Source organism: Cervus elaphus, chromosome 1, assembly GCF_910594005.1.
Source record: "Cervus elaphus chromosome 1, mCerEla1.1, whole genome shotgun sequence".
Taxonomy (NCBI): Eukaryota; Metazoa; Chordata; class Mammalia; order Artiodactyla; family Cervidae; genus Cervus; species Cervus elaphus.
Genome location: NC_057815.1, coordinates 29,795,563 through 29,808,460, shown reverse-complemented (window position 1 = coordinate 29,808,460; position 12,898 = coordinate 29,795,563).

Genomic DNA, 12,898 nt, shown 5'->3' with positions numbered 1-12,898 from the left:
AAAGATCCTCTTGATGAAAGTGAAAGAAGAGAGTGAAAAAGCTGGCTTAAAACTCAACATTCAGAAAACTAAGATCATGGCATCTGGTCCCATCACTTCTGGGCAAATAAATGGGGAAACAGCGGAAACGGTGGCAGACTTTATTTTGGGGGCTCCAAAATTACTGCAGATGGTGACTGTACCCATGAAATTAAGACGCTTACTCCTTGGAAGGAAAGCTATGACCAACCTAGACAGCATATTAAAAAGCAGAGACATAACTTTGCCAACCAAGATCCACCTAGTCAAGGCTATGGTTTTTCCAGTAGTCATGTGTGGATGTGAGAGTTGGATTATAATGAAAGCTGAGCACCGAAGAATTGGTGCTTTTGAACTGTATTGGAGAAGACTCTTGAGAGTCCCTTGGACTGCAAGGAGATCCAACCAGTCCATCCTAAAGGAGATCAGTCCTGAGTGTTCATTGGAAGGACTGATGTTGAAGCTGAAACTCCAAAACTCTGGCCACCTGATGGGAAGAGCTGACTCATTGGAAAAGACCCTGATGCTGGGAAAGATTGAAGGTGGGAGAAGAAGAGGATGACAGAGGATGAGATGGTTGGATGGCATCACCGACTCAATGGACATGAGTTTTAGTAAACTCCGGGAGTTGGTGATGAACAGGGAGACCTGGCGTGCTGTGGTTCACGGGGTCGCAAAGAGTTGGACACGACTAAGCGACTGAACTGAACTGAACTGAGCATAAAAAGAATAGTGTTGAGTCTGTGATTGGTCTGCTGACAATGGAATTATATCAGAGCTGACTGAATGAAATAATTCCCTCAATCATAACCATAATATAAAACTTCACTATTTTTTTTTTTTTAAATCCTGTTTCCTTTGTGAGAGAAACTGCTGACTCTAGGACTCAGTTCCTGAATGAACTGGAAAGCTGGGAGATATTTTTATAATTTTAGTTGCTTAGATTTCAGGGGAGAACTATTGGTGGTGAGTGACATATTAGGAGGTTTTACGGTTGTAGTAGGGTTTCCCTGGTGGCTGAGCAGTAAAGAATCTGCCTGCCAATACAGGAGAGGAGGGTTTCATCCCTGGGTTGGGAAGACTCGCTGGAGAAGGAAATGGCAACCCACGCCAGTATTCTTCCCTGGGAAATCCCATGGACAGAGGAGCCTGCTGGGCTATAGTCCTTGAGGTCCCCAAAGAGTTGGACACAACTTAGTGACTCAGCAAAACAACTGTTGTAGTACTTAATGCTTATGTTTTCTACAATGATTCACATGGGTCTCTAGCAACTTCAGCTATATGCAGAATCAGTTCAGTTCAGTTCAGTCGCTCAGTCATGTCCAACTGTTTGCAACCCCATGGACTGCAGCACCCCAGGCCTCCCTGTCCATCACCATCTCCCAGAGTTTGCTCAAACTCATGTCCATTGAGTCGGTGATGCCATCCAACCATCTCATCCTCTGTCATCCCCTTCTCCTCCCGTCTTCAGTCTTTCCCAGCATCAGGGTCTTTTCAAATGAGTCAGAATATACGCAGAATAGAACTTAGGATTTGGAAGTTTGAGGCTTATTAATTTAAAACCATAGCATGTGAGGAACATGACATCTAGAATCGAAGTTTTCAAATAACGACATATCGTCCAGTCGTGGTGGGGGGGGCGGGGGGAGGGAGAAAAAGTACTTCACATATATATTGCTTACACCGGGGAAGAAAGGGAAAAATATGAATTGTAATTGCCCCTCCGTCCAGCAGGGGGTGAGAGGGAGGGAGGTGCGTCTCCTAAATGAGAGAAAAGCAAAGCCCTGGCTGGCAGTGAGCGAGCATCGCCTGGTTTAGGAAAGAGCTGAAAGCATCAGACTCGGGCAGAGGTGGATTTTGAAATTTTGGAGGGAAAACATTCGAAGAAACACACACGTATGACTCCGTTATGGTTTTAAAACTGCTGAGTCCTTCTATGAGAACCAGCGCTGGGGAGCTGCTGGAGCGGGCGTGCGGGGCGGTCATCGAGGGGGTCAACACCCCCTACCTGTACTTCGGCATGTGGAAGACCGCCTTCGCCTGGCACACGGAGGACATGGACCTTTACAGCATCAACTTCCTGCACTTCGGGGAGCCCAAGACCTGGTACGCGGTGCCGCCGGAGCACGGCCGGCGCCTGGAACGCCTGGCCGGCGAGCTCTTCCCGGGGGCAGCTCGCGGGGCTGCGAGGCCTTCCTGCGGCACAAGGCGGCGCTCATCTCGCCCACGGTGCTCCGGGACAACGGCATCCCGTTCGGTCGGGTCACGCAGGAGGCGGGCGAGTTCATGGTCACCTTCCCCTACGGCTACCACTCGGGCTTCAACCACGGCTTCAACTGCGCCGAGGCCATCAACTTCGCCACCCCGCGCTGGGTCGATTACGGCAAAGCGGCCTAGGAATGGGACTTTGCATGACCTTTGGGGGAAATCTGGGTCAGAATAAGGGTGATTTCAGGCGAGCACCCTTAAGAGACTGAAGATTGAGGGGAAAGTCAAATGGAGACCTGTCAAATGGAGACCAGCTGGGAAGGGAGTCTGATGTTATGCTTGTAACGTTAACAGAACTTTGTACAACAGAACTTTGTAAGGTACTGAAAACGCCTGATGGGGAAACAGTGGAAACAGTGGCAACCTTTATTTTTCTGGGCTCCAAAATCACTGCAGATAGTCACTGGGCCCATAAAATTAAAAGACGCTTACTCCTTGGAAGGAAAGTTATGACCAACCTAGACAGCATATTAAAAAGCAGAGACATAACTTTGCCAACAAAGGTCCGTCTAGTCAAGGCTATGGTTTTTCCAGTAGTCATGTATGGATGTGAGAGTTGGACTATAAAGAAAGCTGAGCACTAAAGAATTGCTGCTTTTGAACTGTGATGTTGGAGAAGACTCTTGAGAGTCCCTTGAACTGCAAGGAGATCCAACCAGTCCATCCTAAAGGAAATCAGTCCTGAGTGTTCATTGGGAGGACTGATGCTGAAGCTGAAAGTCCAAAACTTTGGCCACCTGATGGGAAGAGCTGACTCATTGGAAAAGACCCTGATGCTGGGAAAGATTGTAGGTGGGAAGAGAAGGGGACGAAAGAGGATGAGACGGTTTGATGGCATCACTGACTCGATGGACATGAGTTTGAGTAAACTCTGGGAGTTGGTGATGGACAGGGAGGCCTGGCGTGCTGCAGTCCATAGGGTCACCAAGAGTCGAATATGACTGAGTGACTGAACTGAACTGAACTGAAAGTGCCTGGTCGGGCTGGAGGTGGCGTAGGGATTGGGGTGGGGGGAAGAGTGCTTTTTGTTTTCCAGCAGCAATAAGGGATAAAGACTTTGTTTTCTTGGAGCAGCAAGGAAGTAGGGAGATGGGAGATTTTGTCTTCCTTTCCAGCCAGACCTGGTGGTACGAGAATAAGATGCGTGTGTCCATGAAGAGATGAGAGAGGTGGGTGGGGTATCAGAAATGCACTGTGGAGAAGCAAGGAGATTTGGGGAGCCCTGCCTTGTCACCAGGCTGCGTGGCCACCTCCCCTAGCTCATTTCCAGAGCTGCTGAAGCCTTTCTTCCTTCCTCACCGAGGCAGAGAGGGTGACTCCCGAGAAAGCCTGACTCTGTCCTTTAGGAATCTGTGTCCTTGGTATGGGAAATTCCAGAAAAGCTGTTACTCTGGAGAGTAATAATGGTTCTCTGTTCATCATTTCCCTGTCACCTCCCCTGCAGCCTCTTCTTTTCCTTTAATGGTGAAGTCAATAAACATGACGCTGTTGGTGGTGTTTCGTGCGTTCCCTCTATCTTCAGACTCCGTCCATCGATGACTTGCTCTGTATGCATATGTGCAAAGTTGATTCTGAAACATAACGGATTTAGTAAAGCAAACCTTTCTGTAGTCACTGCTTTGACCTCCCCAGCAGTTACTTAGAGGGGAGAGCTGGACTAGAGCCAGCAGAAGGGCATTCAGACTGGCACTTTGCCACTCTGTAGTTGTGGGACCTTCAACAAGAAATCATTGATTTTCTCTGAAGCCAAATTACAGCGCAAGAGTTTGTGAAGATACTGGCACATGTGAACGTGATGGACATGGAGGCTTGTGTATCCTCGCACACTCTCCCGATCTCAAGCAAGCCCGAGGCTAAGGACATATGCTCATATTCTTTCTCGGATGCTCAGTTCTACTGTTGTTTTCCTCACCATCCACAAAGGCTTACCTACTGCTTTTCATTTAATTAATAGACTTCATTTTTCAGAGTCGTTCACAGCAAAATTAGCGGAAACTACAGAGAATTTCCACATGCTCTTCCCCAGGCCCCTCCACCAGCATCCACACGGGAGAGAAACATTTGTTACAACTGAGAAAGCTGTGTTGACACCTCATTATCACCCAGAGTCCTAGGTTAATTTATGATTCAATTCTTGGTGGTGTCTATTCTGTGGATCTGACAATTGTATAATGACATGTATAGTATCTATGCTTAGAGTACCATACAGAATAGTTTCATTACCTAAAAATCCTCTGTGTTCTGCCTCTCCATCTCTCCCTTCTCTCTTTTACATCACCATAGTTTGTTTTTTTCCAGAATGTCATTAGCTGGAATCCTACAGTGTGTAGCCTTTTCTGAATGGCTTCTTTCAGTTAGTCATGTGCTTTTAAGTTTCCTCCATGCCTTTGTGGTTTTCTTTTTATTGCTGAATAATATTCCATTGCATGATGTACCATAGTATACTCTCCTAGTTGCTTCCAAGTTGTTTTTTTCCTTCTTTTTTTGCAGTTATGAATAAAACTGCTACAAACATTTGTATGCAGGTTTTGGTGTGAATATAAGTTTCAACTCATCTGAGTAAATATCAAAGAGGACAATTGCTGGATTGTATGGTAAGACTATATTTAGTTTTGTGAAAGTGAAAGTCACCCAGCTGTGTCTGACTCTTTGCAACCCCATGGACTATACAGTCCATGGAATTCTCCAGGCCAGAATACTGGAGTGAGTAGCCTTTCCCTTCTCCAGGGGATCTTCCCAACCCAGGGATTGAACCCAGGTCTCCTGCATTGCAGGTGGATTCTTAACCAGCTGAGCCACAATTAAAAATGATTGTTACCAATAGAAAACTTTTTTTTTTTCTTTCATGATCTACCACATATTTGGACAAAAGGTCACATGTTTATATTTGCGATTTCCACCCCTTGTCATGTTTGTCTTTGTTGTGGTCCCAAGGCAAGGTCAAGGTTTCACAGTCAGTCAACAGCCAGAGGAGCCAGCCTTTTTTCAGACTCCTACACTGATTGTTGGGTAATCTTTCGACAAATCAGGTCTTTTTGCTGGCTCTCCACTTCTCAGTTTAGGCAAAAAGAGCCCTTAACCACACTGCACCTGTGCTAAAGTTTGCATGTAACAGGTTTGGACCAGGACAAACATAATTCATGCTAAGTAAATATTAGCTAGTATCATTGTTACTTAGAAGCCAAAACTAAGACAGACATTAGAACCTATACTTAAATGTAACTTATAGAGGTCAGTGTCAGTTCTTGGGACTCTAAGGTTTATAAAAAGCTTCAGTCATGAATTTGTCTGACTATCTGGCTATGCTGAATTGTTCATAGAGATTGGCTGTTGTACCAGTTCAGTGTCTGTGTGTGTAAGGAGTCCTTTTCAGATATTTAGAAGTAACTTCACCTTGATATTTATGTCATGAGACTGTGGCCTTATGTGGTTTTTGAAGTTGCCTTTTCCCCCAGGGTTTGTGTTAACTTCCACCACGTTAAACAGGAAACTGCAAACCGTTGCTAGGAATTGGCTTCAGAGGTAAGTGGAAAGGACACTGATCTGAACTAAACAGACCCTGGTGAGGAACAGCCCTTTCCCATTGCTCTCTGCTCACCAGCCTCTCACACTGAAATGGTCTCACCAGCTCCTTGTCACTGACCTGCACAGACTACAGGGTAATAGTGAGACCCTTCTCACTGGTCCTCAGAGAGTGGTGGGTGTTATGGGGATTAGCAGTTCCAGGGAGGACAGAGGATGGCAGAGCTGAGCCCTGCTATGCATGGGGAACGTGTTGGAGGTGCCACCCTACTAAAAAGTAGTATTTGTGTGGCTGGGTTTCTGGATCTGGTCCCTGGCATTCAGCATCCTTGAGCCCTAATTGTCAGGCCCCTCTGCCTACTAGAGGGCTTCCCTGATAGCTCAGTTGGTAAGGAATCTGCCTGCAATGCAGGAGACCTGGGTTTGATCCCTGGGTTGGGAAGATCCCCTGGAGAAGGCAAAGGCTACCCACTCCAGTATTCTGGCCTGGAGAATTCCGTGGACTGTATGATCCACGGGGTTGCAAAGAGTTGGACACGACTGACGACTTTCACTTTCTGCCTCTTCAGTTCAGTTCAGTTCAGTCGCTCAGTCGTGTCCGACTCTTTGCGACCCCATGAATCTCAGCACGCCAGGCCTCCCTGTCCATCACCAACTCCCGGAGTTTACTCAAACTCATGTTCATTGAGTCGGTGATGCCATCCAGCCATCTCATCCTCTGTCGTCCCCTTCTCCTCCTGCCCCCAATCCCTTCCAGCATCAGGGTCTTTTCCAATGAGTCAACTCTTCGCATCAGGTGGCCAAAGTATTGGAGCTGCAGCTTCAGCATCAATCCTTCCAATGAACACCCAGGACTGATCTCCTGTAGGACGGACTGGTTGGATCTCCTTGCAGTCCAAGGGACTCTCAAGAGTCTTCTCCAACACCACAGTTCAAAAGCATCAGTTTTTCGGCACTCAGCTTTCTTCACAGTCCAACTCTTACATCCATACATGATCCCTGGAAAAACCATAGCCTTGACTAGATGGACCTTTGTTGGCAAAGTAATGTCTCTGCTTTTTAATATACTATCTTAGGGAGAGCTAAAGAGGGCTACATGCAGGCTTGTAGACCTCAGGGAGCATCTTTTCCCTGTCCAATCTCTCGGTGCCTCTTCTCAAAGGATTCACGTGGAGTCTTTGTCTTTCAGGGCCCATTCACTCCTTCATTCATTCAGCATGTGCTTTGCTGAGCACTAACTGTGTGCCGGGCAGTGTTCTTGGAGTTGGAGACACACTGTGAGAAAGGCAACATTCCAGTTCTCCCGGAGCCTCTATTCTCCTTATAAAGAGAGACATAGAGAGTCAAGCAGTCATAAGAACTATGAGAGAACAATGAAGCAGAGTTAGGGAGTGACAGGGCGGCTGTACTGGGGACCACGGGCTCGTGAAGGGGTGGTTTTTGAGTGCAGCCTGTGGACACAGGAGGGGGCATCATTCCAGTCCGAGGGATGACACGTGCAGATACCCTAGGTGCGGGCACTCTTAGGTGCTCCCAGGTTAGCAGAGCGGCTGTGAGAGAGGCAGTGGGGGCTGAGACAGGGGTCTGGTTGGTGGGAAAACAAAGCGTCTTAACTCAGTTCATGAAAACTCCTGCCACTGAGGGACTGGGGCCATTGGTGTTTTAGGTGAGCTGGGGCGGGAGGCGTTTGGGGGCCCAGAGCCTCTGGAAGCACTCGCCATTTACACCCGTCTCTGAACACTGCTCTGTTTTTCCTCCCAGATGCGAATCCTGGAAGCCGGAGGTCTGGTTGTCCTGCTTTCCTGCTGTATCAGCCGACGTGGCCTGTGTCTGACCCACAGAGAACGCGATGGGACGCGAGCAAACCCAGCAGGTCTCTGACATTCACTGAGTTGGCAGCAGCCATTTGGGCTGTTTATGAGAGACCCCAAATCAATGGCGTGTGGTCAGTGTTTTAGAACTGTGCTGAGGTCCATGCATGGATAATATGAAGGTTAGGACTATGAAAGAAGCTCCTCAGGAGGCCTCAGAAGAAATTCTCTGGAAAAACAGCTATCGGGTGAGAGATCAGGGGTAAGAGTTGAACAGGCAGTAGTAGATTCAGAGTTCATGGCCAGGCATGAGAAATCCTGGCTTCAGGAAAGGATCAATTTTAGGAAAGTGCTGGGATTGAGAACAAAGAAAGTGCTCAGAGTCCACTCCCTGTGAATGTCAAGGGCTTACTGCTTAAGTGTCTTTCTCCTGAGACATTCCTTAGTAACCAGGTGTCCTAATTTCACCTCTCTTGTGATAAACCTTTCAAGGTTTATCACCTTGACTATACTTATCACCATGACCCTCCGGGACCCTGAGTACTTTGCTGACTTGTGGTTAGCTCATGGAGTGAACCAGATTAGTACAATTGGTAATTATCTCTCTTGGTTGTCTCTGTATAGAGAGGACTCAATGAATATTGTCAATTAGGTGAATGACCTGGAACCACTAATAGAAACAAAAGAATTCGCATCATAAGAAACAGCTAAAATAAATGAATAGTTCCTGTTATAGCATTATTGCCTTCATGTTAATTGTCTTTTAAAATAAGGCATCCAGTTCTAAGCTGTGGGTTGAAATAACTTACAGAGCCAAAGAATAACCTCTATTTCTCATTTCCCATATAAGACGTTCATTCACTGACTCAACAAATGTTGTTAAGCTCCCTCATTGTGTCAGGCTGGTACTAAGTACTAAAGAAACATGAAGTTTGTGATCTGCCTGGAGACAGACAAGCAAAGCAACTAGGCAGCTTCACCATGCCACAGTTTCTTCCCAGCAACCATAGTCATAGCCAGGTTCTTCCCCAAACTGCAGGTTTTAGAACCCCTGAAGAAATGTATCTCTTACTGGAAACAGTCCGCCTCAAGTTCAGGGCCAAAGCCCAAGGAGGCTCTCAGAGCTGTTTCAGTCCATTCTGTGGCTCACGGCAGGCCTTTTGATCACTTTTCTCGATCACATCTGACAAGTGGACACCGGTCACCTTTTTGGGAGTATGATGGCTGCTCAGGCATTTCTTTCCTGCCAAGTCTGCAGGAGGTTGGGGCTGGGCTTTGAATGTCCTCACTGGCTGCTTCTCTCTAGGAAACGCGTGTGGCTTTTGTCAAATTCTTCCCTTCCTCCACCCATGACGCTGACATTCGTTGGCTCCTTTAGGGAGCTGGGTCATCTAAACTCCATTTCCCGTGTTCTCCTCTGTCTTCCCACCATCTCTCCCCCTTGTTGTGCTGCGCTTAGTCACTCAGCTGTGACCCTGAGGACTGTTGCCTGCCAGGCTCCTATGTCCATGGGATTCTCCAGGCAAGAGCGCTGGAATGGGTTGGGATTTTCTTCTCCAATGGACCGAATATGTCCTCCTAAAATTTGTATGCTGACACCATAATCTCCAATTATGGATTTGCAGGCGGGGCCTTTGGGAAGTAATTAGGTCATGAGGGTGGAGCCTTCATGAATGAGATTAATGCCCTTCAAAAAAAGAGATGATTACTCTCTTCCCCACGTATGCAGCCAGAAGAATGTAGAGAATGCGGCCAGAGAATGCGGCCAGAAGGTGGCTGTTTATAAACTAGGAAGAGAGCCCTAACCAAGGACTTGATAGTGCTGATACCCTGGTGTTGAACTTCCTGCCTCCAGAACTACCAAAAAAAGTACTGTTCAAGCCCCCCAGCTTTTAGTGTTTTATGATAGCAGCCCAAATGGGCAAAGACACTGCCTAACAACTTGTCTATAGTTCACACTGCTTATTCTAGGAGTAAGGGGGAAACAAGGAGTCCAGAGACAGGAAACATGATTACCATGTCATGAGAGTCTACAACGTGCCAACAATCCCGACTTCCAGGTTTTATACATCGTTCACTTTCCTTCCAACAGCTCAGTCTGTGGGAGTCAGCAGGATGCGTTTGGAAGCCCAGTGATGCCTTTTGCTAGGGTGACTGGCAAGTGACTCAGCACTCAGACGCCCCAGCTCCAGGGGGAGCCAGCGGGGGCCAGCACACACCTGTGTCACACGCCCGCCTGGCGCTCATTAACCACGTGACCTCGGTGAGCTGCCCCTGGGCATGACAACAACAGTACTCACGACAACAGCGTGGTTGTGGAAGCTCAACCGACTCAATATAAATAAGAAACTTGGAGTGGTAACCAGTCTGAAGTGAAAACAAGCTATTATTTCACATCTGGTTGGATATTTTTTTTTTATGCACAGAACTTTTACTATTGATGTTATTTGTAAGAGAGAAAATTAGAAAGGATATTTTTTTAAAAGTGTGATTTTATCATATGTGAAATGAGTCACCAGTCCAGGTTTGTTGCATGAGACAGGGTGCTCAGGGCTGGTGCACTGGGATGACCCTGAGGGATGGGATGGGGAAGCAGTGGAGGGGGGTTCAGGATGGGGAACACATGTACACCTGTGGTGGATCCATGTCAATGTATGGCAAAACCACTACAATATTGTAATTAGCTTCCAATTAATATAAATAAATTTATATTTAAAAAAAGAAAACTAAAATAAAATAAAAAGTGTGATTTTAGCACAGTGGTGAGAGGCATGCAACAAAACCTAGCTATTACTGATACTATTATTATTACTTGCTTTACATTACTTTAATTGCATTATTCATTACAGTTACTACTTTTGGACTTAGAGGTAACAGACCTGGGGTTGTCCCTGCTGAAGTGCTTGAAAGGAGAATGACAAAGGGAAAGCCTGTAGTTGCTGCTTCTTCTTCTTTTAAAGTATTTGTTTATTTATTTGGCTGCACCAGATCCTAGTTGCAGCATGCAGGATCTTTGCTCTTAGTTGCAACATGTGGGATCTAGTTCCTTAACCAGGGATTGAACCCAGGTCCTCTGCACTGGGAGTGCAGTCTTAGCTATTGGACCACCAGGGAAGTCCCTTTTTAAAAAACACTGTTTATATTAGAGTACAGGTGATTTACAACACTGTTAGTTTCAGGTGCACACCAAAGTGATTCAGGTATGTATATATACACATGTATCTATCCTTTTCCAAATTCTTTTCCCATTTAGGTTGTTACATTTCCCATTTAGGTTGTTACATAATATTGAGCAGAGGTCTCTATGATAAACAGTAGGTCTTTGATGGCTACGTATATTAGATTTTTCTTTTTTGCTTTTTAAAAATTGATGTTAGTTATTCATTTTAAATACAGCAGTGTGTATATGTCAATCCCAAACCCTCTCCCACTCCTTCCCCCTTGGTTCCTTCTGTAAATCTGTGAGTCTATTTCTGTTTTGTAAAGAAGTTTGTTTATATCATGTCTTTTTCGATTCCACATATAAGGCTGTCATAAGATGTTTCTGTTTCTCTGTCTGACTTACTTTACTCAGTATGACACTCTCTAGGTCCATTCATGTTGCTGCAAATGGCATTATTTCATTCTTTTTGACTGCTGAGTAATATTCCGTTGTGTATATGTACCATATCTTTATTCATGCCTCTGTTGATGGACATTTAGGGTGCTCCCATGTCTTGGCTATTGTAAATGGCACTGCAATGAACATTGGAGTGCATGTGTCCTTTCGGACCATGTTTTTTCCCTGGATATATGCCCAGGAGTGGGACTGCATGATCATATGGTAGCTCTATTTTTCGTTTTTTAAGGAACCTTCATACTGTTCTCCACAGTGGTGGTACCAATTTACATTCCCACTAACAGTGTAGGAGGGTTCCCTTTTCTCCACAGCCTCTCCAGCATTTACTGTTTGTGGACGTTTTGATGATAGCTATTCTGACGGGTGTAAGATGATATCTTGTTATAGATTTGATTTGCCTTTCTCTAGTAATTAATGATGCGAAACATCTGTTCAAGTGCCTCTTGGGAAAGATTGTAGCTTTTTGTGACTCAAAGAGTGACCAGGATCCTCTGCACAGACGTCTCCTTGGACCTGGGTGAAGTGCAAGAGCTCAGACTTCGGCACAGACCTACAACTCAGAATCTTCACTTTTGACTAGATCCCAGGTGAGAGAGGGGCACAGACGGTGTGGAGGAGCACCGCTCCACTGGTCCTCCACCCCCTGGAATCACATCTAGAACATACGGATGCCTAGATCCTCCTCCCCTCTCCTACCACCCCCAAAATTCCAGTTCCCTTGGCTGAAGTACTAATGTTAAGACTGATGCGCAGTCATGATTGACACCCACCCATCTAGCTTTTGGTCCATGGGGAGTTAGGCTGCAAGGGTTGATGGGAGTTTAGTTTCTTCAGCAAGTGCCTGTGAGAATTCAGCTTTATTTTCCTTCTTGTCAAGCCCAGTGGAAGGATGGAGCGGCACGGAGGGACACATTCTTTCCCGCCTCTGCCATTCCCAGTCTTCATTACAGCTAAGGCCATGTGACAAGGCTCTGAGAAGGCTTCTTGGCCCGTGTTTCTGTTTCTCTGGTTGTGGGTCACCGTTTGTCCAGGCAGGGCTGGTTGGCAGTCTCTCTCTCTCTCTCAACCCTGTGTGCCTGGGGCTTGCCTTTTTGGTGGTGGGAATTTGCATTTCCTTGAAACAGGGTTTATCTCCTTCCTTCGGCCACTCCTGCCTAAGCGGCCAGAGGATGCTGACCTTTCCTCTGAGTCCCTTGATGCCTGGTGGAAAAGTCCCATTCCCACCAGGCTCAGGCTGGTTATCTAAGTGGCTTTTGCTTTCAGGAGGGTGGCTCATGCCCCATTGTAAGGCCAAGGACTCCTGGGGGCCAGTCTACTATTGCTTTGTGGAAATGAAGGGCATGGAGTTGTCATTTTTGGAATTTTCCAGAGGAGCTAAAAACTTACAATTTTATGAAAAAAATTTACATGTTGACTTGAAAGTGTTGATGGCCACATAAAAACATTTCCAGAGCTCAGAGTTCCCTCCTGTTCCAAGCACTTCATTTGGGTCATGAAGATTCCACAAGCCCTGGTGACTAATCCAAATGATCTTGCTGTACCTTTGAAGCTGGTAGAAAAGGGGAGGTACTTGGAGTCACCTAGGCCACGTGGCCAAAGGTTTTTAATTTGATGACTTGTTAGTTTGGTGGCCCCCTTGCTGAAGCCTGGCTTCCCAGGT